The sequence below is a fragment of the Scomber scombrus genome, chromosome 7 (assembly GCF_963691925.1).
Source record: "Scomber scombrus chromosome 7, fScoSco1.1, whole genome shotgun sequence".
Classification (NCBI taxonomy): domain Eukaryota; kingdom Metazoa; phylum Chordata; class Actinopteri; order Scombriformes; family Scombridae; genus Scomber; species Scomber scombrus.
The window spans coordinates 13,973,427-14,000,093 of NC_084976.1; the positions used below are offsets into that span (position 1 = coordinate 13,973,427).

At 41.8% G+C, this 26,667-nt stretch overlaps 1 protein-coding gene across 4 annotated transcripts in view; it reads right to left on the reverse strand.

Moving 5' to 3' along the window:
* The window catches only part of LOC133983223 (transcription factor HIVEP3), a 42,621-nt gene extending 16,886 nt beyond the window's left edge, over window positions 1-25,735 (reverse strand). For 2 of the 4 annotated variants that reach the window (XM_062422225.1, XM_062422222.1), the window contains exon 1: window positions 25,506-25,735. The gene's annotated coding sequence lies outside the window, so the exon portion shown is untranslated. Of the gene's footprint in view, window positions 1-2,358; window positions 2,405-22,872; window positions 22,987-25,505 lie in introns of all 4 variants that reach the window. The other 2 variants (XM_062422223.1, XM_062422224.1) reach the window with 2 other exon arrangements.
* Between the last annotated feature and the right edge of the window lie 932 nt (window positions 25,736-26,667).

Consider the following 26,667-nt stretch of genomic DNA (forward strand, 5'->3'; position numbering starts at 1 on the left):
TGTGTGCAGAAATGTGTGTGTGTGGGTGTGTAGAGGCATGCAAAGAAGCTTTGTCAGCAGAAAACAGGCACTGATGCAGGTACCCAGGGGAGCCCTGACACATGGAAGAGCTCACACTCCATCTTCTTACACACACACACACACACACACACACACACACATGCTATCACACACTGTCTCCTTCCGTCATCTCTGCTGCGTCGATCAAGTCCAGCAGTTATACTTTTACTTGTAAATCCAATAAAACAACCATTTAGTTCAACTTCTGCTCAGTAAGTATAGTGCAGGAGCTTTGCAGCAGTCTTACAGTTAAAACTTCATTATCATGCACAGGAGAATACGGCTGGTTGATTCTGTGTTCATTTCCTCATCAATAGCCAGACGTTTTCATGCAGCTGGTAATGATGGATAAAAATATGGGCTAACCATTAAATTACCTTGTGTGCCCTGAGAACAGATAAACCCTCTTAAGTGCTTTAAAAAAAATCTGCTGTCATACCCCCCCAAAGACACACACACACACACACGTACACACACATACACACACACGTACACACACACGTACACACACACACAAACAAATAAACACACACACATCTCTCTTTTTTTCTCTCCCCATTCTCTCTTACTAGCGGTAGCCTGGTGCAGGTTCCCATGGAAACCAGCCTACTCTGAGCAACAGCAGATGGAGAGGGAGCTGGAGGTCTAAATTTATCTCCCAGCATCCTCTCTGACTACAGGCGCACACTGGCAGCAGGAAGTGAGGAGGGGAAATGCTCGGCCTCCGCATGCATTGACAAGTTGGCATGACCCTTGACATCCAGCCCCTTTGAGTGACGATGGGTCGATGTCACAGCCGACAAGCACATACAGTACTGTCTGCGACAGCTTGATCCACACTATTCCTCAGTCAAGCGATACAGCATTTGACACTGCACAAGAGGCTCTGTAGCATTTCCTAAAGATAAGGTGTGTGGAAAAAGTTAAATCACAGTCCTTTTCCTGCCATCACCACCACCACCACCAAAACACAGAGCTGTCAATCAAACTCAAGCTCCAAATCCTAGACAGTAACACTAACTAATCACAGCAGTTTGCTTTGGTAGTAAAAAGAAACCTCGAAAACAGAACCAGACGCCAGAGAGAGTGTAAAACCTCAGAGACCAAGACTCTCACTGACCCAGGAATATCACTTCTGTCAGTAGCGCTGAGGGGGACGTCGTCTGAAAACACTCCACATACCAGAGCCCTCACTCACTCTCTCTCTCCCAGCTCCGTGCAGATACGTTGGGATTGCTGTACCTCTGAGGTGAGAGGGTGTAGGGAATAATTTCACAGGGCTTTGATAAGACAGGCAGTTCAAAACCGTCACAGTGTTCACTTTGATTAAACACAAGCCAGTGAACTGCAGGGCAATACCAGCCTTTAAATCAAACACGAGAGGCTCAGCGGAGCCGCGTAATGCACACCTCTATGGCAGGAGAAGATTGCACTGAGAGTTTTAATAATAGGATCCTCTGCTGACATAATCAACTGTAAAAACAAAGTGACCACAACTTTGGCTAAATTGCAGGTTGCTGGGTTTTCCATCACTTTATTTGTGGCCAGGACAAGTCATCACTTTGTCAGTGAGTCAATTTGATTGATGTAGCTGAAAAATCTCAAGGGCTTTACAATACATACAAGATACAACATTCTCAGACCCACAATTGAGGTGAGGAAACCTCCACAAAAAACTAACTTCAATGGCAAAACAACAGAGGAGTGATCTCTCTACCAGGACAAACACGCAATAGGTGTCACATACTGTATATAAAGTCTTGTACTGAAAAAGAAACTCCTGACAACTTAATATTGTATGTCCAAATGCTTCAGTGACACCCTTTGACATGATAAAACACAACATATATCATCCTTAAACCAGTGAAAAAGAGCCTCTGGCATTGTCAAAGTGAAGTTAAATCCTTCAAACTGGGTGTTAAACCAAAGTACTGAGATACATTACTAAATAGCAAATTTGCAACAATGAATTATCAAATGCAGACACAATTTCACACAACTGCTGCAAAAATTAAATAACTATGTTTAACGTAGATGACAAGTAAAGGAATAACGAGGGAAAGAGAAAGGGAGGAAGTTTGAGCAGAGTTAGACAGAGAGAGGACGACAAAGGTGGATTTAGATAATAGAAGAAGATAGAGAGTAAGAGGGGGAGGGCAGAGAGAGAGAGAGAGAGAGAGAGAGAGAGAGAGAGAGAGAGAGAGAGAGAGAGAGAGAGAGAGAGAGAGACACAGAGAGAGGCACAGAGAGAGGCACAGAGAGAGATAGAGAGAGAGAAACAGACAGAGTTTAGATTACCTGACAGAGCAGTCTGGTCTTCCCCCTTAGAGACGCTTCACAGGCACTGTGAGACAAGCAGGGAGAGCCAGAGAGTGAGAGCGGATATGACTTTTTGAGTGGGTGTGTTGCCGAGAGAGGGAGAGAGGGAGAGAGAACGAAGGAGGGTGGGGGTAAGGCAAAAACAGAGTGATGGAGAGAGAGGGAGAGAGGAAGACACTAAAATGACTTTCCACTGTAAAATGTATTGGGGGAAGGATGAGGAAGATGCAGGAGGAACTAAGAGCGATTCCTGTAGCATGAGTAATGTCTGAAAATCATCATTTAAATCACATGAGTTGTCAACGTTTCTTATTGCCAATGCAAGCAAAGTTCATGACAAATCATAAAAGTGAAACAAAAATCTACAGATTCAAGACAGGAACGCCTGCTGATGTTTTTCTTTAACTCATTCACATTCAGTGGCAGTGGTACACTGCCTGTAGATACGATTACAAAACAGGTCTAACATGGGGTTTTCCCCTGCAAGACAGAACCCTGGAGGCGATTCCCCACAATTATCACCTTCTTATCAGCTAAGTTGTCTTACTGTAGTGGTGAATGAAGATAAAGGGAAAATAACAGCCTTCTTCCTGATAAACACGCGACCTACATGACTCATTAACGTAATCTTCCAGTCCCAGCCAGAGTGCCACTGTAATGCATCTGTAAATGAATTCCAGAGTGGCAACCATTCAAGTAAGCCCCCGCATTACGCAGAGCTCGGGCTGGGCCTATCAGCAGTGCAATATGAGAGAGAGGGAGAGAAACAGAAAGAGAAAGAGAGAATTGAGAATGAACGGAGGTCCTGCTGTTCCATAGAGCTTTGCCTGCACTGGCAGAGCACAGGAAGTGTGAGTCACACACTCTAAAATAAACACACAGCGACGAGCCGACACACATAACTAGCGAATGGCTGGGCTACTGATCAGAAAGCAGGCAGAGGGAACATGGGTCCACACAGGCCCGCAACACGTGGTGGTCTGGTGGGACTCACAGCCAGATGACAGGATGGGTCAAAGGAGGAGCTGCTTCCCTTTTTATCTAATTGCTCCATTACTGTATATTTCAGGTTTTGATTTTTCTTTTAAACCTCATTTTACCTGCTGATAACCTTCTCTTTATCAAATCTCTACCACTCCAGTTTTGGTTCCCTCTCGTCTTCCCCTGTGCTGTTCTTCTTGGACCGTTCACATGCTCCCTATTCTTTCTCTGCTCTGTGTTTCCTCTCTTATTTTATTTGGTTCCAGTCAATAGGAGTGTTGTTCAGGACTTGGTGATTACCCCTCGCTCCGTGCGGCTGTTGGCTGACTACTGTAGGGACTGCTGTGCTGGCCTGATGCTGGCCTACTCTCACAGGCTGCTGGCTATGCTGGCCAAGGCACTGTATTGTGTCTGTCTGAATGTGCTCATTGTCACCCTTTACAGCACACACCTTCTATACTGTACTTCCCTGTGAGGGACCTTCACCCATCCGTCATCCCTTTGTCCTCTGTTCCTCAGACTGAGGGGTTCTGACGGGAAGGTGGGGAGAGAGGGTAGAGGCCCGGGAACAAAACTGCCACTGTGGCGATGATTGACAGGAAAGTTGCTCTACACAGACGTAACGATTAGCAAGTCCGGGGACCAGGCTGCAGACACAGTCTGGTTAGAAGACAGAGTGAGCTAGGAGGTGTTAGCCATACAAGCAAAAACACAAGAAATAATATTTTTCAGCATTGGGATCAACATGGGATGTGCAAAGAATGTGAAAGCAAGCTTTCATGATGTTGTAATAAACAGAGACCATATGCTACCCACTGGCCCCAAGCATGTAAAGCTGATATTATGCAAAGCTGTTCTCATTTACAGTAAACAGAAACAATGACTCCCCTGTGGTATGGACATATGAGGCAGTTTCACGTATATAACACAAACTTATCTATATAATATAATGCAGAGGCACCTAAAATGCAAATATCATGCTTTTAAAGAAACTTTTAATGTTGTTTTGGTGCAGCCCCAGACTATAATTTAGACCAAATGAATGGTTTGTGCAGTTACAGACAACCATACAGATGACATATTTTTGGTCTTTCACCCCATAAACTGCAGACACAGGCAGTAAAAGGCAAATATGGCAGAATTCAGAGAGGGTTGTCTCTGTTTTGAGGGAAGATTATTTCAGACGTGCAGTGTTCCAGTAAACTGACCCCCCTCTGTCCATATGACTGTGGTATTATGATAGAAATAAGATCCATTTAAAGAGGGATCCCACCTAGCGTAAAAAAAAGCCACTGTAGCTCTGTATTGCTCTACCTGTTTACATTCATTTGGAAAATAACTGAGGACAAAAAAGACAAGTGGTCTGACCAGGAACAGGATGTCAAACCTTTAAATCTAGTCATTAAGTTGGCAAATGCTGCTGTATCATTGGTTCATTCTCCCCTTTCACCTAAAACATTGACTTGGTTATTCCATACATCTTATTGTGTGACATAACATTGAACATATGTAGTTTTCTCCTGAGATACATCTATAACAAGTTTAGTTTGGTAAGACAGAATGAAAAGTGGAACCACTGTAGATGATTTTTACCTACCAGTAAATACAATAAAAACACAATAATAGACTATTACTGAGCAGATAATGGGGGTTGTGCAGCCTGTATAACATATATAGATCTGATGCACAGTTTTTCAGGACTTGTTTGAGCATTAACATTTCCCATTAACATTGCCAGGCTCTAAGGATGTCAATGTCAATCTGTGAGTTGGTGAGGCCGTTCACCACTTTGATCAAGACTTAAATATCTCAACAACTATTGGGCGTATTGCCATGACATTTTGCTTGACATTCATGGTGACACAAGGATGAAACCATTTGTGTTTTTTGTGGAATGTTTTAGCATCTGCTGGATGGATTTCCAGAAAATGTGGTTCGTATGTTCATGCCCCACTCAAAGTCAACTTTTACAGCTTAAAATTTAAATGTGTCCAATACTTTGATTGATGACAAAATTCTTGCAAAACAAACAACATCCCCATCAGCCTCAGCTGCAGTTATCTTTAGAGCTGATCAGTCATGATGTAAACTAAGATGGGGAGCATTGTTGTAGAGTCTTTAAAATGCATTTTGAACTTTGACTAGATAAAATACATGAGATATGAAATATCTACAGTGCATCCGGAAAGTATTCCAGTATCACACCCCTTCACTTCCCTCACATATTGTTATGTTACAGCCTTATTCCAAAATTGATTAAATTCCTTTTTTCCCCTCTTCAATCTACACACAATACCCCATAATGACAAAGTGAAAAAGGTTTTTTAGAAATTCTTGCAAATTTATTAAAAATAAAAAACTGAAATATTGCATGTACATAAGTATTCGCTCCCTTTGCTATGACACTCAAAATTGAGCTCAGGTGCATCCTGTTTCCACTGATCATCTTTGAGATGTTTCTACGACTTGATTGGAATCCACCTGTAGTAAATTCAATTGATTGGACATGATTTGGAAAGGCACACACCTGTCTATATAAGGTCCCACTGTTAACAGTGCATGTCAGGGCAGAAACCAAGCCATGAAGTCAAAGGAATTGTCTGTAGACCTCCTAGACAGGATTGTATCGAGGCACAGATTTGGGGAAGGTTACAGAAAAAATTCTGCATCATTGAAGGTCCCGAAGAGCACAGTGGTCTCCACCATTCATAAATGGAAGAAGTTTGGAACCACCAGGACTCTTCCTAGAGCTGGCCACCCAGCCAAACTGAGCAATCGGGGAGAAGGGCCTTGGTCAGGGAGGTGACCAAGCTTTTATGGTAGAGTGGCCAGACGGAAGCCTCTACTAAGTAAAAGGCACATGACAGCCCGCTTGGAGTTTGCCAGAAGGCACCTAAAGGACTCTCAGACCATGAGAAACAAGATTCTCTGATCTGATGAATCCAAGATTGAACTCTTTGGCATGAATGCCAAGCGTCTCGTCTGGAGGAAACCAGGCACCTCTCATCACTTGGCTAATACCATCGCTACTGTGAAGCATGGTGGTGGCAGCATCATCCTGTGGGGATGTTTTTCAGCAGCAGGAACTGGGAGACTAGTCAGGATCGAGGGAAAGATGAATGGAGCAAAGTACAGAGAGATCCTTGATGAATATCTGCTCCAGAGCGCTCAGGACCTCAGAATGGGGCGAACGTTTACCTTCCAACAAGACAACGACCCTAAGCACACAGCCAAGACAACAAAGGAGTGGCTTCAGGACACGTCTGTGAATGTCCTTGAGTGGCCCAGCCAGAGCCCAGACTTGAACCCGAAATACCCCAAATACAGGTGTGTAGCTTCATACCCAAGAAGACTTGGGGCTGTAATCGCTGCCAAGGGTGCCTCAACAAAGTATTGAGTAAAGGGTGTGAATACTCATGTACATGCAATATTTCAGTTTTTTATTTTTAATAAATTCTAAAAAAAAACGTTTTCGCTTTGTCATTATGGGGTATTGTGTGTAGATTGATGAGAAAAAAAGGAATTGAATCCATTTTGGAATAAGGCTGTAATATAACAAAATGTGGGGAAAGTGAAGAGGTGTGAATACCTTCCGGATGCACTGTAATTCAAATGAACAAAATAATGGGTTAAATCAGGAGATAAAAGTAAGCAAGGAAGAATAAGTAATGTAGCCAGTGCGAACTTTTAGCACACATTTGATATTTTCTTCTATGGACACAATTTGGTTGGTACTCAAAATGATTGAGGTTCAACAACCAGATTTAATGGTGCCTTGGTACAAACCTATAAATGCAATGAAGTGTTATAGGCTTGTCTTCAAATGTACATAAGCACATCTATTTTTACACAAACATACCCAGACAGCAGTATTATTCAGCTAGGGGATAGAGGTCTTACACATGCGACCAACCAGCCAGCTAATGGAGTTGAGCATGCTAGTCTTTTGTTAATGCCAATCGATATGTATCCTCAGCAGATGTGATATCTGATCCTGTAAAACACTGAAAGACTGAACACTCTGTTTCACTCTCTCTTTTCATCTTGGGGGCTTTCTAACTCCTTCTCTACCTCTCCCTTTTCTATTTCTTAGACACAGAGAAATGCACAATTCTCCCCTTTGCAGCCACTCTCTCCCCATTTATAGTAGTTCTAAATTTCAGCCTCACAACACACTCATTATCTTTTCCTTCTCCATGGCACTGAGGCATTAATAAGCACTGCTGTCTTTATATGCAGCAAAGTACACTTCATGTATATTATGAGGAAGGCTACAGGAAATCATGTCTCCAGGGTTGCTGTGGGTAGTGATTATGGAAAGTAGCCTGGCCTGAGTAAAGCCCCTGATTGATAAGACATATCACACATTGGGCAAATCTATCATTAGCAATTTGCAACAGTGGTAAACCCCACGATGATTGTTAAACAGTATTTTCTGAGACTTAGGTTAGATTCACTGCCCAGAAGACAAAAAGGTCCTCTGACATGAAACAAATAGGTTAGTGACAGCAACAGTGTCCTCTGGTTGGGAGTTACTGTAACAGAGGTGAAACAGACCGAGTGTCTGTCAAAGAAACTTCATCTGCCTTTGGACAGCTCAAACATGAAAATGCAGCAAGAGTGGTGTGCAAATGAAATAAAAGAGTGACAAAGCACGGGGAGGGGGAGTGGATAAATATAGAAAGAGGAACTGACATTTTCAAAAGCTGTCCTCCCTGCACCCACAAGTTTCACTGATGCGTGGATGTCAAGATCACAGTGCAAATTCTCCCACGCAGCTTACTGTACCCGTCGTTCACAGTCGGCTGCTTTATATTTGCTCTCTCAGTCATGACACAAAAAAAGGGGGAAAAAAGCTAGGCTGAAGAAAACCTGAGGTGAGATGATACTTTTCACTTAAAATGATAGGACACAGGGAAACTGTCTGGTAACTATACAATGCAATGACTCATCATTGTGAGAAAAATATGCACCTTGCTTCACAATGTAACTTTCATTAAATAATTACCTGCTGGACTTTGGTTGAGGATATATATATTAGAAAGTTTTGTGATTATTTGACAATGAAACCATGATAATATCAGCATTTTTATACACTATCGAATTTTTAAAAAAAGCTTCAACTGTAATTTTTTGAGATCTTTCTTTGAAGTCACCCATGTGGATTCCTCAGTGATGGGAGAGCCTGTGCTAGTTCCTCCTTTCTGCAGCTGCTGTACTGCATCCTGTGTGAAGCTGCAGCAGGTACAACGAGCGCTGCTGTAGCGCTGTGCATGACCTGGCGCCAAGCCTTATCTGCACATCTCAGTAACCTGTGACTATGTTAATCCAAAGTGTTAAGTTGGAGCTGCTCGTGCTTTTAGTGCTGCACAAACACAGACACAGGGAATAGTCAACAGGTTGAAAGCTCAGCCTGAGTATGTTCAAACACGGGGACCAGGCCGCAGAATGTATCAACACGGCCTCCGTGCCCGGCCTGTGAAGGGGCACCCTTCTGATCAGGGAGTTTACTCAAGACCAGTCTGGTTCATGTAATTGCTACCTGCAGTGACAAACAACTCCATTCAGCCCAAGTGTTGGTTTACAGTTTACACTCCATCCTCTGCTGCGTGCCCCTGTTGCTCATTCCACCCAGTGCCATGCTGCATTAGTGGCTTGTCAACAGAGACTCTCAGAATGCATCAACGCCTAGTCAGCCACCCTTCAAACCCAACGCACATATACAAACAGCATCTGCCAGAACCTGTCTGTATGTTTCTGTGAGCACTTGAATGTGGAGGTGTGTGAGCTCATGTGTTAGACAGAGCTGGAAAAGTGTGAGACTAAATGTGTCTCAATTCTCTTATTTAATATGTCCTTGCTCCTCAACCCTAGCTTGAATTGGGAGTCGGTCTGCTATTTTAAAAACTTATCTCAAAGCTCTGATTTCTGCTCAGAGGAGTGAGCAGCCTTCACGGAAGTCTTTTATCAGCTGATACACCCGCCTTTATTAGATGTCAGTTATTGATTGGACATGGCTGCTGATCAGATTGATCTGATACATCACAACATCGCTAAGTAGAGGCAGATTATAGATTAAACTGAACACATTTTTATATTTTTAATTTATTTATAATCAAGTCTTATATTCTAAGTTTTCTAATACACCATCTAGTAAAACTTCTGTGTTAATTTGTCGGTCTGAACAACAAAATAATCATAAACAACTTTCTACACTTATTAGAAAGGTTTTTCTTTTCATGATCTGCTATTTCGCCCATTAAATATCATTATAGATTAAATTAAAGTCAGGGAGAGGAAGAAAGTCTGAATGTCAGCAACACTCTTAATTTACATCATTTATCAATTTCATTTACTCACATGTGAGGCTGAAATTTCTTGATTGCATGTTTATTATGAGTTACATCATTTCAATTTTCCCTGAAACATTTAGCCCAATAAATAATTTCCAGTGTTCAAAAGACACCCTAACCGCATTCTGTGAATCAATTGTGATTGATTGTGAATTAATTGTTATTAATTCATAACAATTAATTCACAATCAGAATATCAATAAATACAGACACAAATAATGAATAAATAATATAATCACATTCTGCCAGTAGAAACGGTTCATGTGCCTCTAAGCAGGACACAGTTCACAGTATAAATACAGAATACAAGTTTTAATTGATGTGCAGGAGTTTGTTGAACAGGTAACAGGCCACAGAGAGAAAACAGCTGCTCTGGCAGTGATACAGAGTGTGCACATCTTTATTAATATTAGCACAGTGCACATGTGTACCAACACAAACTCTGTCATCATCTCTCTATTAATCCACGGTGGGAGGGACTACGATGCAAGTGAGGGAAACGTGGATGAAATTTAAGGGAATTGAAATTATCCTAAATAACAAGAGGGAAAGATAGAGAGAGAGAAAAAGAAGGAGAGAGTTCTATATGGTCAATTTGTGTCCTCACTACACAGCTCCAACCAACAGTAGTGACTCTATCAGCCATCTGAGACAATCTTATAAAAGGCTATCAAATGTGTGTGCAGTGTGCAGCTGCTATATCTTGAGACTGCAGCTCCAGGGCTGGGTGAGACAGCCCATCAATCACACACAACAATCAATTGCAGCTGAAACAGTCTCTAAGTAAATCTGGGTGTGTGTATATGTGTGCATGTATGTGTGTGTGTCTACTTGTGTTTATAGAGTTGCAAAATGCTGAATCTACAGAACACATGAATATGTGATTTGTACTTAAGGTTGCTTACTGTATGCATAAATGTTTCTAGTAATTATGGACAACAATATTTGAAAAATCAGAGCACAATCCCTCAACCACATAAACCTAAATGTTCAATATTTTTCTAAAATGTAGCATTAATTACAGAACTTTTTTTTCTCCATCTACCACTACTAGTGTCTGCTCCTGCCAAATGAGGTATTGCTAAAAGATTGAGATTGATTAAGATTTTTATCTCCACCCCAAAACAATGGAGGTAAATGAAATGATCATAGCATTAAAGGAAAACTTCAAAAGCTCAAAGGCAACATCTCTTTCCAGAAATATGCCCAGTTACTCTGTTACAGTTTTCACTATAAACGTTTGTCGAATGAAGAAATAGTCACTTATAAAACCAGGTGTCGTGGATAGTCCACAGTAACGCAGACACTGTTCCTGCAAAATATGTTACTGTTAGTTTTTTTAAATGTAATTTTTCAAGGCTTTGAGCACCACAAACGAAATCCCATTTACCCCAAAACCTAATTCATTGTACTGGGGTGAGCCGAAACTTTCTGCATGAGCAGAAATCACTGAATTTAAGTAAGAAAATGAAGTATGTTTTTTCAGAATTAATGGCTGCACCCCAGATGTTTTTGCCAACAATTTCATCCTGACCCATTTGTCTATATGGAAAGATTGGGTTCTTCACTAAAGGTTAAAATTAAGTCATTTCAAGTTGGGTTATGCTCATCCACACAACATGAGCGGGCAAAGATGGATCCGATCCGAAGGTTTAATGAGGCTGAACATTTTAAATCATTGTGCAGCTTTCTCATCTTTACAGCAACAGTTGTCAACCACAGAGAGCTAAAGAAACAGCGCCTTTCTGTACTGTAAACATAAGGTCGAGAAGGATTAAGATGTCAAGGTCAGTGTCAATACCTGCACGCTGCTTAGTAACAACGTGCTGGAGACAAGCAAACATACACTGGCCTCCAATTTTTCCCACCAAAAGTCTCACTACAAGAAAATCGAGTTGCGGTAAGAGGTTTTTTTGCAACAACCAAACATAATAGAACAGCCCACTCTACTGCAAACCAACTGGCCCACTTTGCATTACCAGACAGACAGAAATGTGCCACTGGCTGTACTCATTGTTGCTGGGAGGTGCAATCTACTCTGGCCACTGGGGAAGGCCACACACGGCCACACCGTCTGGTTCCAGGCAACACTAACAAACCCAAACTCCTGGAATAACGCACTGCTTCTGACTGAGATCAAATCTACAGTGTATGACACACACACATAACAAGAGATCATTTTTCTCTCTCCGCTGACCACCCTGTCTGTTCAAATTGCTTTGGATGGTAACAGAGCACGGAGGTCACGTGACCCGCGTTAGGGCAATTAGCGACGCGTTCCTCCAGCTGTCATCCCCTCATGGAGATCTGGTTGGGAGAAACTTGACTCCAAAAGCCAATTTCCACCTCTCTTCTCCCCCTCTCCCACCTCCTCGGAGCTTCATCCTCCTGCCTGTGAGCCCAATCATTTGAATACAAAGCAGAGAAACAAAGATGTCCTTAAAATAGAGATGCTGTGGCACAGCCAGAAAACAAGAGAGCAAAAAAACGAGCGAGAGAACAAGAGGGAGAGAGAAAAGACGGCGAGACTAGAAAGCTTTTGGCGAGAAAGTGAGACACTGTATTGATGTAGTATAGGTGGCTGGATACATTGATTTCCTGTTAGTTCTTGCCCGGTTACATGCGGCTGATTTGTCACCCAATACAGGTTGAAGCACTGTCTCTGAGCCTGCCCTAAGCTGGGCTTCACTGGCTTCTCTGTAAGGATAAACACATATTGGATCATTATGCTCCCTAAGAGAATGTATCCCCACTGGGAATGTTTACTGTAAGAGCTTATGGTCATGTCTGGTTCCTAGATAATGCCGCAATTTTGAGTGTTACCTCTGGTGCACAATTTACTCATCTCAGAACTGCAGATTGGTTATCAAGTAGTTGCATAATGAAGCAAATTAATAAAACAATAAAATGCAAACCTACAACCACATGGTTATTAATTTAAACATAAATTACCTTATCTCACAACAATCTCATACGGGCACTTACAAGCTGCTTTGCAAGCACGGCTGCTAGCTACTTTTCAAGAATTAATAACGATTATTTCATTATTACTCACTAAAATAAATGAGTTAAATGAGGCACTTTACTCAGCAGCCTCTCACATCGAATTGTTTAAATGGAGTTAGTCACAGCAGGGTATGTGGCAAACAAGTTGAATGTACCAACATGACAGAGAATATGACAGAGGCAGGGGTATCCAGTAAGTCTCTAAGTTTAACAAAAGAAAGGTTTAACATCCAATCAATTCAATGAATCTTTTACAGACACCTGAAAAATTGCACATGGTCAGAATATGTGTAACATAAATGGAATGACAAACTTAGCTGATATTGTTTATATAGCCCCAATTTTATATTCATATACTTGTCTGCTCTAGGTCTCCTGATTAATCTATGTATTTATTTTTATTTATTTTTTGTTTTCCTTTCTATTTCTGTTATGGTTTTTTTGTATTGTAGCGTTTGGTTGTTGTAATGCAACAATGAGATGCTTAAGATGTGTGTAAGCACAGCATATACTAGTGATAGATGCAAACAAGTACATAATATGTATCCATTGTTCTTTTCCAAAATTATATGATTAGACGTCAAATAAAATCTAAATAGCAAAAATAACAACAACGCAAGCAAATATTGAGGACAGTAACACCCTTTTATGTATCCTGGGACAGCGCATTTTCTCACACTGTTACATTTTTTGTTGCTGAAATTTCAATAGTTTTCATGCTTTGAATTCGCTGCCTCTGTGGTCAGTGCGGTCCAGTTGATCCAGCGGCTGCTGAGTCAGCTGTGCCTCAAGAGAGCACCTCTCATATGGATCTCAGAAGAAGTCTCGAAATTCACTAAATAAGAACTTGTCATAGTTTTGAATTGAGGCCAACTTTGATGATAGTGTGCAGGAAATGAAGCTATAATGTATCTTGTAAACATCACACAGCATGTACTACTGCACAGTTAACTGTTTCATGTGAGAAAGTTCATTTTCATACAGTACTGATGTACCCGTCAACTGAGAGGAACTGAAAGCACACTGGTTGCCCAACAATAGTATTTTGATTCTTTATAGCCATTAAATAATATGTGGACATAAAAAGAAGTGGTTCATAAAAACAAGTCAGTATTGATTAATTTTTTCAGGGATGAAATTCATCTATAAGCCTTTAACAATAAAAAACAGACTATGCATTCTGACTATGTCTTCACAATGCAAGCAATTTAATCAACAAGTCACAAGTTTATTTATCTTCTAGAGAGCTGACCAACCAGGGAAACCTGGATGATGATGTAAGGTGGCTAACAAGCTGAGCTGACCTTTTGTGGTCAGAAGATGCTGATTCAGTTTTTACGAAATATGACATGAAGTTTCCCTGCTCTCCACAACGCTAATTAAAATGTATTTCATTAGTATTTTATACTATACTAAATATAATTGGAAAGATAGCAAAATATAAAGGCATCAATATCAAAATGTATTAACTATATAATCCTAAATAAGATTAGAGCTGATACAGTTAGTCAACCAATTGCATCACACTGAACACAACTGGTCATTAGCCAAATCACACACAGTACAAAGCTAATAGTGAAGAGTTGAGGTACTTTGGCTAAACAAATCTACAGACCAACAAAATAACTTTCTGGAAGAATAGAAATTTGTTTATAGACCGTTTAAGCAGGAGATGAGGAAGTCATAAGCCTGAATCTACAAAATATAAACAAATGGCAAGACGTGCCCTCTAGTGAGCTGCTAAACAGAGATGAAATCTAATCTAAAGAGCAAGAAAATCAAATCTGGGGACTGGCAAATCGGTTAACTTTCACTGTTGAAGCAGTCTGACTACAATCTTAAGAAAACTAAAACTGTGCATTCCATCAAAGTTTAACTGCATCTGAACAAATCCAACTAAGGAGGTACAGTAAGGAGCAAGCTCCACAACTGAGGTTTGGGATTTACAGTAGAAGATGGGGGGAAAGAAAGACGAATCAAGACACTGAGAACACTGCCTGGATTTTACAGTCTGGCACACATACTGTGTGCCCATGCACACTTATACGTGCACATGCAAACACTGACACCTACCAAAAACATAAACTGTCACATTCACAAGCAAAATCACATTAGGCAGGTCTGGCAAGACTCAATAGGCATTTGGTTGGAACGGACGTCATCTCAAGTAGGCTGTATAACGAACGATTGACAGGTCTCTTAGACATCAACATGAACTCTTCCTCTGTTTAATGCAAGTAGAAAGTTTCTATAAAGGAAAAGTCTTATAGAAACATTAAAAGCAAGAGCTGCTTTGGTGTAAAATATGAACACAATCCCCCTGTTTTGCTTTATTTTGGGTTTGTTTCAAATGAAAAAGGTTCACTACTGTATGTAATGGAGATTATAAGGTGAAGGAAGGCCAGGCTAGACCATGAGACAGCTTTTTTTTTCCTTTTTAGCCCAGATGTAATTATTTTTTTTCTGTTCCTGTGACATTTGTTGTTGTTGATCTCTTCCCCTAACTACTCTGAATCCCAAGAAAAAGAAACACTGAGTATGCCTAAACCCAACAGGCAACATTTTTGGAAGTGATATAATAACTGAGTCTCCACTGCACCCAGTTGGCTCTAAAGTGTAAAAACAAGACCATCATTTCCCTCAAACTCTGTTATTTTAATTCTTTACACGACTGTGTCACCTTTTGTATGTGCAAACACCATGAATGCCTTTGAGGAAAGATTGCTTGTTTGAACAATTAACACATCTCACTGCTCTCTGTGATGTCAGGGCTTTTTCTCCTACCCTCCCTTTCTGAATGTGGCCCTTCGAAAAACAGCTATAAACACTTTTTCTTTCCTGATGTGATTGAATGACACATATGAACTGATCATATGCCTTAAAAGTCCAACAGTTTTGTGAATTAGGTGCCAAAAAAGGCATTAAGTTGCCTAAGTTTCAGAGTTTCAAGAGGCAGTGAGTTGAGTCATGCAGTGCCCATAGTTCACCATAAATGTTGACTTGAATCTCAAAGCATCACTCTGACAATAAAGTGATGTCCATATTGGTATTAGTGTAGCTTTAAAGCTGTGTCCGGTGTAGTGTCTGTTACTTTCTGTGTGTGTGTGTGTGTGTGTGTGTGTGTGTGTGTGTGTGTGTGTGTGTGTGTGTGTGTGTGTGTGTGTGTGTGTGTGTGTGTGTGTGTGTGTGTGTGTGTGTGTTATGAATACCATAGCCAACTGGCAAACAAATGTCTCTGGACTGGATACACACAAAATGATGCCAAAATAATTTCTATAATATTTCACTGCAACAGAAAACTGTTCCTTCATCATATGATACATTTCAAAAGGTTAAATGGTTAAAACTGGAAATTTGGTGATTGTGAGTTATACAAATATTAAAAATAAATAAATAAATATAGGATTTAGACTAAAAAAATCAATAGATGAATAGCCTGCCACCTTCGAACGTGACTTTTAGTCTGATTTTGGAAGGATGACATATTTGGGAATCTTTATACAAGCCTGTTTGATGACACACAGACCAAACCAGTAAAGATTTGGAGGATGAGATGCAGAACACAATGTAGCACAATGTTATCCATGAAAAACCACACTGAGGATAATCTGATAACACTGTAGTTACACAGAAAAGCAATAAACAGTGCATTACACAGATTGATGGGATGAAACACTGATACAGGAGTTGCTCTGCAAAGTTAACTGCAGCTTCTGGGAAATGTGTATTGCAGCACTCAACAAAGAAGAAAATGCTAGAACAAAAAATACATGACCTCTTTCCATTCTTGCCAATTTACCACCTGGTTAGTAAGTGGCCAACCTATGACCTGTGTATCTAATGCTGAAAACATGATGACCAACCATGCAAGTAAAAACATGCAATTATGGCCAATGAAAAAAAGACTATTGCTGGTTTAGCAACAAGGGACAGGTCGCTCTAACAAGACCAGAAAAAAACATCCATCTCGCAGGCTGACAAAGTAACATTATACTTTCTTTCACACAAAACAAATCTTTCCTGGCATCCAGCAAGTTAAACTCGAGACTTGTTAAGCTGCCTGATATGAAGCAAATTTTGAAATCGTGTAATCGCACACAGGGCATCTTTCTTACCCCAGAAACAATGTTGTCACTCACACTCTTTCACTAAGGGACAAATTGATTTCTCCATTCTATACCCTCCAACCCCCCTCCTCTTCCTTTCTCTCTAAACTCTGTCTCTCACTAGGGTTTCACTTGTGTTTCTCCTGATCTCCCTCTTCTTGTGTAATTCAGGCACTCCCACAGTAATGGACACCGTACTCAGGAGCAGTGAATGGGAAACCACCCCTGCTGCTCGAGCTAGTGTACTCTCACAGAATCCAAATCAGCTACACAGATAGCTAGTTTGGAGGCTGTTCAGATGACAGAGAAAGAGAGAGGGTCCTGGTGAACAAGGAGAAGTGGAGTTGGGGGAGCTGAACCCTCTGTCTCCTCGGCTGGTTACATGCTAACGGCCCAGCCGCTCCTGGTTTCCCTATAGGTTCGGGTGTCAAGAGTGAAATATGGCAACCCACCCTGAAACACAGATGCACCAGGAGCACCATGTGGCCCTGTTTCTCTGCCATCTCCTTCTCCTTCCCCCTGGCTCTTTCACTGGCCCTCCAAGCTGCCAATCAGCTGACACCAGGGCGAGGGGGTACTCAGAAGATGAGCGCAGCACCATCAAGCATATTAGAGTTGCCGAGTGTTGATGAAAAATCTAAATCTGCAGTGACTTAGCTGGTGTTGCTCCCTATAGCACCGTGCTGACAGTGCAAAGCTGGAGAAAGAGGGAGGCGGTAAGGGACTACCTGGGTGCAAACAGTGCTACTGCTGACTGATTAAGGTTGTTGAGGACAGCAGGATTACATAATAGAAACTATTGTAACTCCTCTGACTGAAGAATAGCTTCCTACAGCATTCTCCGTCCTTTTACCCCAAAACATACTGTCCCGTATCTTTGACAATCCTACAGGTTATGGCTAAAAATCCTAATTCATAATAATCTATATTTACCAGCTAATTTAAATTGAATGTTATGTGCTGCAGATCTCATGTTCCTGCATTGATGGATGGATTATATGATGGACTTTCATGTGTTAGCCTCAACTATTTGCTTTCACTCTACATCTTCACCAAGCCACTCAGCCACAATCTATCCCTCCTCATCCATCCAAAAGGTGATGAAAACCTTGGTGTTAACATCCTGCAGCAGAGGATAAACATGCAACCCTATGACGGGCGGCACACGCTTTTTCCCCCGTCATCTGTTTATTTTCTCAATTACAATGGGTGAGTCTGTGTCAGCAGCTCTGGGGTTTTGCTCTGGCAAGAGGAGGGAGCAGGGGAGGATCCTCTCCTGGGGTGCACCTGGGGTGCAGAACTTTCTAGAGGAAGCATGGCACAATCAATGTGTGTGTGTGTGTGTGTGTGCCACTAAAAACACACTGTTTGATTAAGTAGAGCAAAGTGTAGAGGAAAGTGATGAACCTACTGTGTGACGGGGCATTTGCATTATCAAAAAGAAAACGTTTTCTCTATCTTCCATCCACAACCTCCTTAACAGAGGGATTCATGCTGAGCAGCACCATCACCTGATTCATCTCCACCTGTTAATCCACCTTGACAATGTGACAGAAGATTACTTCACTGATATTGCATTGCTATGAGGGACGTGATCCTACTCAAGGGGATTCACCTACTGGCATGCCTTTTGTGCGACTATGAGGACAGTGGATGAACTGACATCACATACAGGGTTTGTCAGGAGACTCACAGTCAGTAAAACATATTTGTAGACTGATACTAATATGAGTAGTACAGTAACGGTGCAAACACTTCTGGTCCCATGCAGTGCCAAGTTCAAAGAGTCATACCAAAGTGTTTTCAAGTTTTAGCTCATTAATGAGAGAGAGGAAGCAGCTCTATGAGGCTGTAGTTACACACAGCTGTACCTTGAGCTAAATGCGAGTATGCTAACATGCTCACAATGGCAATGCTAACATGCTTGTCTTTAGCAAGTATAATGTTCACCACCTGAGTTTTGCTTGTTAGTGTGCTAATATTTTTTAGCAGCACAAAAGAAAAAGTGCTGCTGCATTAAGTATTGGACAAATGGAAACTTTAACCTGCTGATATCACTAAATGGAACTTTACAGGCTCATCAGTGTTATAACAATGGATCATGAAGGGAACATAACTATTGAGTCTGGGATTACCACATAGGCTATATTATTTGTACAAAATCTTATGGCAATCAATACAATAGTGATTGAGATATTTCAGTCTGGACAACATAGGTGGTTGCACCAACCACTTTGTAGACCGACATTGCCATCCCTAAAGCCAATAAATTGCTAGCATGCTATTCAGTTTTTGATTTTATAATGTATTTTTTCATACTTTTCTTGCTGATAGATAATCATTCAATGCCTGGAACAGCAGTTTATATACATCAAATACTCAATACAGCAGCATGGCTTCAAAAATGTTGGTGACTTACTACATGGGCTCAACCACTTATTTAGTCCTTACACTGGGTCTTTGTTTCCTGTATCTGCTGTGACAGTGCAGTTTGCTCTGTGCTAGTGAAACTTAGAGCACTGTCTGACTCAACAGATGTGGACCACTGAAATAAGCCCCTGATTGGCCAACTCTTGCTTTCTGTTTCCTTTCTTTTCTCTCTTTCTTCTGAACTGTTACCATTTTCAAAGTCCCTGTCTCTATAAAAAATAAATACATTTACTATCCAAACGGAAAATTACAACATGTTTGCTGAATTTAATTAGCCAGGTGCCAAATGTTTCTGAGAACCATTCCACAGCAGTATTTAACAGCAGAACCTTTGAACTTTTGAAGTTAAGACCTATTCTTTTTTCGATTTTACAAAACCAAACAACTGTGAATGTTGTTTTTTTTGCCTCTCAGAATAATAGTGGTTCATGAAATACCTTTCTATAGATATAGTGTAGATAGATACTGTAGGTCCAGCAGTGCAAGACTAGAATATGACAGGCACTCTGGTTTTTATTGAAGTACAGTGGTAGCCTGTGTTCTATCTAGACCAAGCTAGGAAAGTTGTCTGTAGGAATGCTCATGCAAATATTGACCTTCAATTAGGTGAAACAGACGCCCTCGCTTAGGGGCTGCAATATAGACGCATCAGCAAAACATCATACACACAAACAGCCACAGAATATATATAAACATGTAGAGGCATACCTGCACAGTGCGCACAAACACATTTGTGTAAATACACCTTCGTTTGCAGTGTGAACTGACATCAAATGGAAGACAACTGCAAAACCGTAAGCCTTTAAAGGTAGTTTTAACCTCAAACAGGATGTCAGCACAGCATCAGAAGCATCACAAACCCACAACAAAATATGAGCAGTTATCCTTAACATAACACACACAGAAACCGAAATGTGTTGAGTTTTGTGCCCTTTAATAGGATGAGGAGCAAATGACCTTCCCAAGTGATGGCAGGCTACCACACTCCTGCATAATTAACAGCATCTAAAATGAGGTGTTTTTTTATATGACCTTACCTGACAATGTCAGGGCACAGCTTGCCTACAGGGACTCTATGGTAAATAACAAATGTACATGCATGCCACCTACACTCACACCACTCATACGTACCTACTTTTTTATTGTATATCTCATTTCAGATATTTGATGATTTAAAGTTAGTTTCAAAATCATACTGCAGGGTATGACCCAAAGAATAAAAAACAGAATACCCCCAGAGCTACCCACAAGTCAACATGTTTCATAGCATGAAGCCACACCAGGTGAGAGGAAGTGTTCCTCAAGGCTGAACACAGTATACTGCAGACTGACAGCACCATGAGAGAGACAAAACACACTTTTGGATTCTACTGAAGACTACCGCACAGATTTTAGAGGGCTTTTAAAGAGTACAACTGAGGAGTGGGTCCAGGGGTTAGTTCAACTGCTCTGCTTCAGTGACAGTGACACGGCTGGGGAAGATTGTGCTGGAGCATCGGCTGCTGCCTTGATTTACTCCGAAGATCCGCGGCAGGGTTGGAAGGATTTTCTCCAAAGCCCTCTTACCCTCCCGCGGAGCAGAAATCCCCCTCCAATCCTCACTCGCAGTTCCAGCCAGAGTTACCGCAGGGACACGTTACACGCTGGGACAAAGAACTAAAGAAAGGGAATTTGAAGAAGGAAGCCAATGAAAGATCATCAGTAGAAAAGCATATTAATTGAAAATGTATAGTTTACTGTCACTCTCCCACTCTCTCTCCCACTCTCTCCCATACATTTTTACATTTTGCTATGGGACCAGCATAAGAATAAACAGACGGAGAGAGATATAAATGAGAGATGCAGAGGCTCATGGAAAATGAAGGGGAGAGACGCAGCAATGGAGGCTGCAAAATTAATGTTGAAAAACATATCTCAGAGGAGGTAAACCACAAGTTATCTTTGCAGGTGTTAGTCACTTAAGACAGATTAGTGATGTGAACAAACATCTGGAGTTTGTGATCTGTATTCAGCTGCAGTTTTGTGCTGTGGGGTGTGGTCAGAGGGTATCTTAGGACCCAGAGAGAGCAAGACAGAGAAAGAGCGAGAGATGTGGATATCAAGTTGGGAAATAGAATACCTCGTCTGTATCACCAATCAATACGCAGACCAGGCGTGCATCTATAGTTTATCTCCCAAGGCAGTACAGAATCTCAAGAAGTTATGTGACCGACCTCCTGAAGGTGAGGTTTAATTCCTTCATTCAAATCTGAATATCTAGTAATAGGTAAGCTAAAATATGTGTGTTATCACTTTTTTCACCCTCTCCCACGTATTACACAAATCTTACCAATGAGATTCTTGCCAAGCCCTTCCCAGACATACCTGTGGTGTTCTGCACAGAAGCTTACAATCACACTATTACACAACGCTGGCCACTGTGGAAAATGAACACATGCACAAAAACGCCCTCACTGTTGATACAAGGGGAAAACACATAGATTGTAACATATACAGAGAGGAACAATAGAAAATGTGAATCTAGCCAGACACATTATGAAAACTTGTGGCCTATTTTGAGGGAGGATTGCCGCTCCAAACAGCAAACCCCTTGATATTCCACTTGGAAACTGTGCCGATGCAGGTAATGATTAACTCCTATGAAGAGAGTGTTTGAATGAGTAACCCCTGCATAACCTGTGCTGTACATCACTGTCCGTATATATCATCACATAACGCAGGCTGGCACACATGGGAGCGGGCCAGGCAGTCACACTAACACACATACAGTATAGAGTATGCTCCCTGGCAAACACAAGGATATTCTATCTCCATTTAAAGGGGCAGCCAACAACAACTGGGCCTGGGCGAGAGGCTGAGTCCAGGCCAGACACTGATAAACAACCACACACCCCTGACAACAACGCTTACACACATACACACTGACCAAAGTGTTACAAAAGTCGAACCACGACATGGACTGTGGACGCAACCGTAAGACTAAATAGCAGAAAACATTCAAACTTCTTCATAATAGATCTATTCAGAATGCATTACAATGCGTGCAATAAAATTATTAGGCCAGTGGGGCATTTGTGAAGATGCCAGACTGGCTCCTGGCCTCCATTTTGGATTATGAGCGTGTGTTTTGTGCATGTGTTTGTGAGCATATGTGTGTGTATCCAAGGTCTTGTTCCTGGTTCACTCTGGTCTCCCAGCACTACAGTGGGTCTATTCTTCTCGGGTGCTTCAGAGAACAGGATTAATGACCAGCGTCAGGGACATGAAAAGGTTGTATCCACCAGCCACCGGGATTTTACGGCCTGGGTGTGTATGTGACTACGTGTATGTTGATTTTGCTCATAGGAGATTGATAACAATGCCACCTTTCTTACATGAACTCTCAAAGAAAACAAAACTTCAACATGCTTCTACATGCCATTCAATACTTTCTTTAATCTGTCGAGTTGACAGTCATGCGTGAAGCGGAGCAGACGGCCAACAACACCCTCGCTCACTTTTTCTACAGTGTTACAGACATCACACCATCGCCTACAAAAATCACATCAAGGGTTCAGCCTAACCTGTCACTCTTTCTAGATGAAAAAACTGCAGATCATCTCTTGATCCCATCAAACCTTGTTATCTGTCGGAGGTGTGTCTAGGGCAGCAGGAACCATGCAACCCTCTTGCTGGTGATGGCATTTCATGCATCTAAATCAACACCTTGCCACCTGCAAGGCTGACTGAGTCTGTGAGAGAAGAAGAAGTGATGAGCATATGCCAGGTGAGTGTGTGTGCGTGCGTGTGAAAGTAAAGATGCAGGTTTTAAGTGGTGAGTGGCTCTCTGTTAATTGGCAGAAAACTACCCTTCTCCATCTGGAGTGTTTCTAGTGCCTTGGAGAGATATAGCTACACACAAACCTGTCTGACTAACTGATTGAGGACTTCTGTAATCAGTGTCAGAGCCGACTGAGAATTACATTTCACTTTTATTGTACCTGAACAAACTCATTGTGCAAACCCACAGCTAACATACTGAATACCAAAGTATTTTGTAATGAATTGGCACTGCTAAACTGTTGACTGGTATGAAAACAGGTCCTACAGCTATACAGACAATAACACATTCACTTCCAGCTTTAAAACATAGTAATTATTCTTAACAAGCCACCTTCTAACATTTCTGCCAAGTTACAATGGTATAAAAACATCAAAGTAAGTCTGACTCGCAGCTTTTCTCCCCATCCACGTTGAAACCATAAATGGCAGTAATCCCTAAAGCCTAGATTTTTTTCAGTGATCAAATGCTTTATGATGTCAAGCTCGTCGAAATTTGCAAGCAAATGGAGCAGCGCTTTCCTTGGGTGCCTGCTGAGCTAGCGCCTTTCTTCAGCCAGCACCACAAGTGGTCTTGATCCAGACCAGAGCGGAGCACTGTAAGGCTGCCACTTTGTGCTGATTCAATAAGAAATAATTGCATATTGGCCTCTCTCCACTCATCCCCCTTCACCACCACGGCCTGACACTTTACTGTATTTCTGTGCTGTAACTTACAGCAGAGTATCAGAGATGGGGAAGGACACTGCACCATTGCCGCTACTGTTGCATTTTTTTAAACATCAGACTTCTTCTGCATTAAATGTGAGGATGCATGTATTGGGAACTTCACTGTTATGATAAAAATTATTTCTAAGCAGCCCCTCGCTTTAGAGCAAAAGCTGTGTAACCCATGTCATCTTCATCTACAGAGAGCGACTCATTTCAAGTGCTATCCTTACCTCATTTCCTGCCAAACTGGCATAAAAGAGAGCACACAGAGAACAAAGACTTTGCCTCATGTCAAACTCAAAATGTTCTGACTAATTCAGCTGGAGTGTATTTCTTTTATATTAATGTAGATATATGTTCTAAGCTTGTTAATAATGATTATTTAATAAGATCAGACAGTGGGACCCTAGGCACAAACATTCAAAAGACCCCCACCCTCCTATGCAGGTGCAACACACACACCAGAGTGAAAGATGCAAAATGACTACAAACAAAGCAGCTGTTCCATTATTACAAGAGACTGATCAGAATCGGGAACTAAAAAAACTCATGATCACGTCATCTCTAGTTTTAACTGAGTACTGTGACTTTTTAAAATATGAATTGTCACTTCAAACAGAGGCTATGGTCCTGTGTCCATCAGGCCTATTCAGGTAATCCAACCATGAGACCACTCGATACTCAAGTTGACTTCCTGTGACTGTGGTGTTTAGCACAGTGGTTTTTACATCAAGGACCCCTTAACTGACACAATACACCACAGACCCCCAATTGATAAGATTTTTGCTTTTTTATGTTTTATACATAAAATGTATGCATTCCATGACCAAAATAGTCATACATTCTGTCATTGTGTTACTTATGGCTGGATTTATAGTGCAAATATATGATTCAACCTTTTTGCTGGAAACCCTCTGGAAGTCCTTCAAGGACCCCTAGACCACAGGTTTAGTAAGTATCTGGGACTGTAAGGAAACTATTTTGCATAGTAAACAAGTCCTAAAAACAGTCATACAACCGTACACTGAATCTGTATGCAAATATATTTCAACATCAATATTGTCACCACCTTGAGATGAAACTTGAGCAGAAAGTCTAAATAATACAGGAATTTAAGGTGAAGCAGTATCGGTGTTACTACTTGTACAGCCGCCAAAACAAACCCGGTTAGGTCAACTTAGTCCACCTACCCTAACAGTGAATCAACTGAGTACAAAAGCATGATGTCATCTTCTAAAAATCTGGCAAGTGTAGGTGTAGTCCGATACAAACAAGTTCACAGGCCTGATCGTAAATCCTACATTTTTCTTAACCTATCCTGCGTATGTGTGTGTGTCAGCCCGCACTGTTGCTCTCTTCAACTGGTTTGTTATTCAGGACAATCGGGGTGAATGAAGGTACACGATGAAGCATATGCAGTCAGCTGTATGTGCAGCGCCCCCGCCGCTACTTTACGCACACTGCTGCACGTAGTTTGGACCCGCACAGTCCCCCAAAATCCTGGACTGGATGCTATGGTTCGCCGCATGCAGCCCATTTTCGTCTTATTTCCTCTCATTTTAACTTATTGGAGACAACTTCATTTCACTCTCTTGCTGTAAAAACACGAGTGAGATCATGCCCTCAACTTCACACTACATTACTCCCTCTCTGTGACAACCGCTGCAACACCATCGAAACTAAGTCCTAAACAAGCAATGATATGAGGGTTAATATTTACCAGCTTGCTACAGAGCGGGCGCTGCAGCCATTTATCCCGTAGCGAAAGGGCCAGAAGTCCGCATTTCCTGGATTATGATGCGCCGGATAGAGCTGCTCTCGGTGCCCGTGTTTCTGTTGAGGGTGAGCCGTAGGGGCTCGGGGTGCTTCCCACTGCTGTGTCAGGCCGGACAACGATGCCACATTCAGCTGATCGCCACAACAAAACAACATCTCGCCCTACGCAAAACACACTCCGCGGCTCCGCACCACCCCGCACGGCAGGTCCGGTGGGCGCCGCCCCCCTCACTCTGCCTCCGCCAGTGGGCTGGTGCGCCGAGTCCACCTCATGAATAATCATGAGGTGACAGTGGCAACCATTGGTCGATAGGAACCTTTCCTGGTTAATTCTGCTATTAATTCTAATTAGCCAGGCAACCTCATGCAGTTGCTTAAATGAAAATTAGTTGAGGTCAAGAGACCGATTGAGGAAATCTGAGCTTTAGATCTCTTTCGGATTCTGCAGCAAGCTGACAGCGTGGTTTGCAAGTTGCAGCACCACACACAAACACCACAAGAATGAGTAGTCTACCTGAAGTGATGTCGACATAGCATCACACAAGAGCATTAAAGGGCTATAAGGTCAGTATCTGAGACCACAAATCACTTCTCCTGGATGACGAACGACGTGTGTGAACTGTCAGAGGGTCACGCAGCAACGTTTTGCAATTTTTTGCAAACATCTCAGTCCTCTGACTGCATTTCCTGCTGATGTGATGGCCCTGTTTGTCTGACCTCCCTGTACCTAAGGGACCGAGGGAGGGAGTGATGAGGGTCACATACAGTAAAGGTCATAGCAGTCCTGGTGGCTGTGGCTGCTGTAGTTGTACCCTGGAGATCAAATGGAGCTGTAAAGGCCAGTGGACATCAGAGCATGCAGATATGTAGACTGGCAGCCTCTTTTTCACCTCACATCACTGTCAGGTGCACAGGGAAACCCACGAGGGGACAAAGCTGTCCTCAAATGACCTGTAAGGATTATAAAACATTCAACGACTGAATGACATCTTGAGTAGTAGAAGAGAAACTGATGTAGAACAAGTTACATTACATCCTCTCTGCACACAAGTGTACAGTTAGTCCCACTCTCTTGTGTCTCATATTTTCAGAGCTGTCTGTGCATC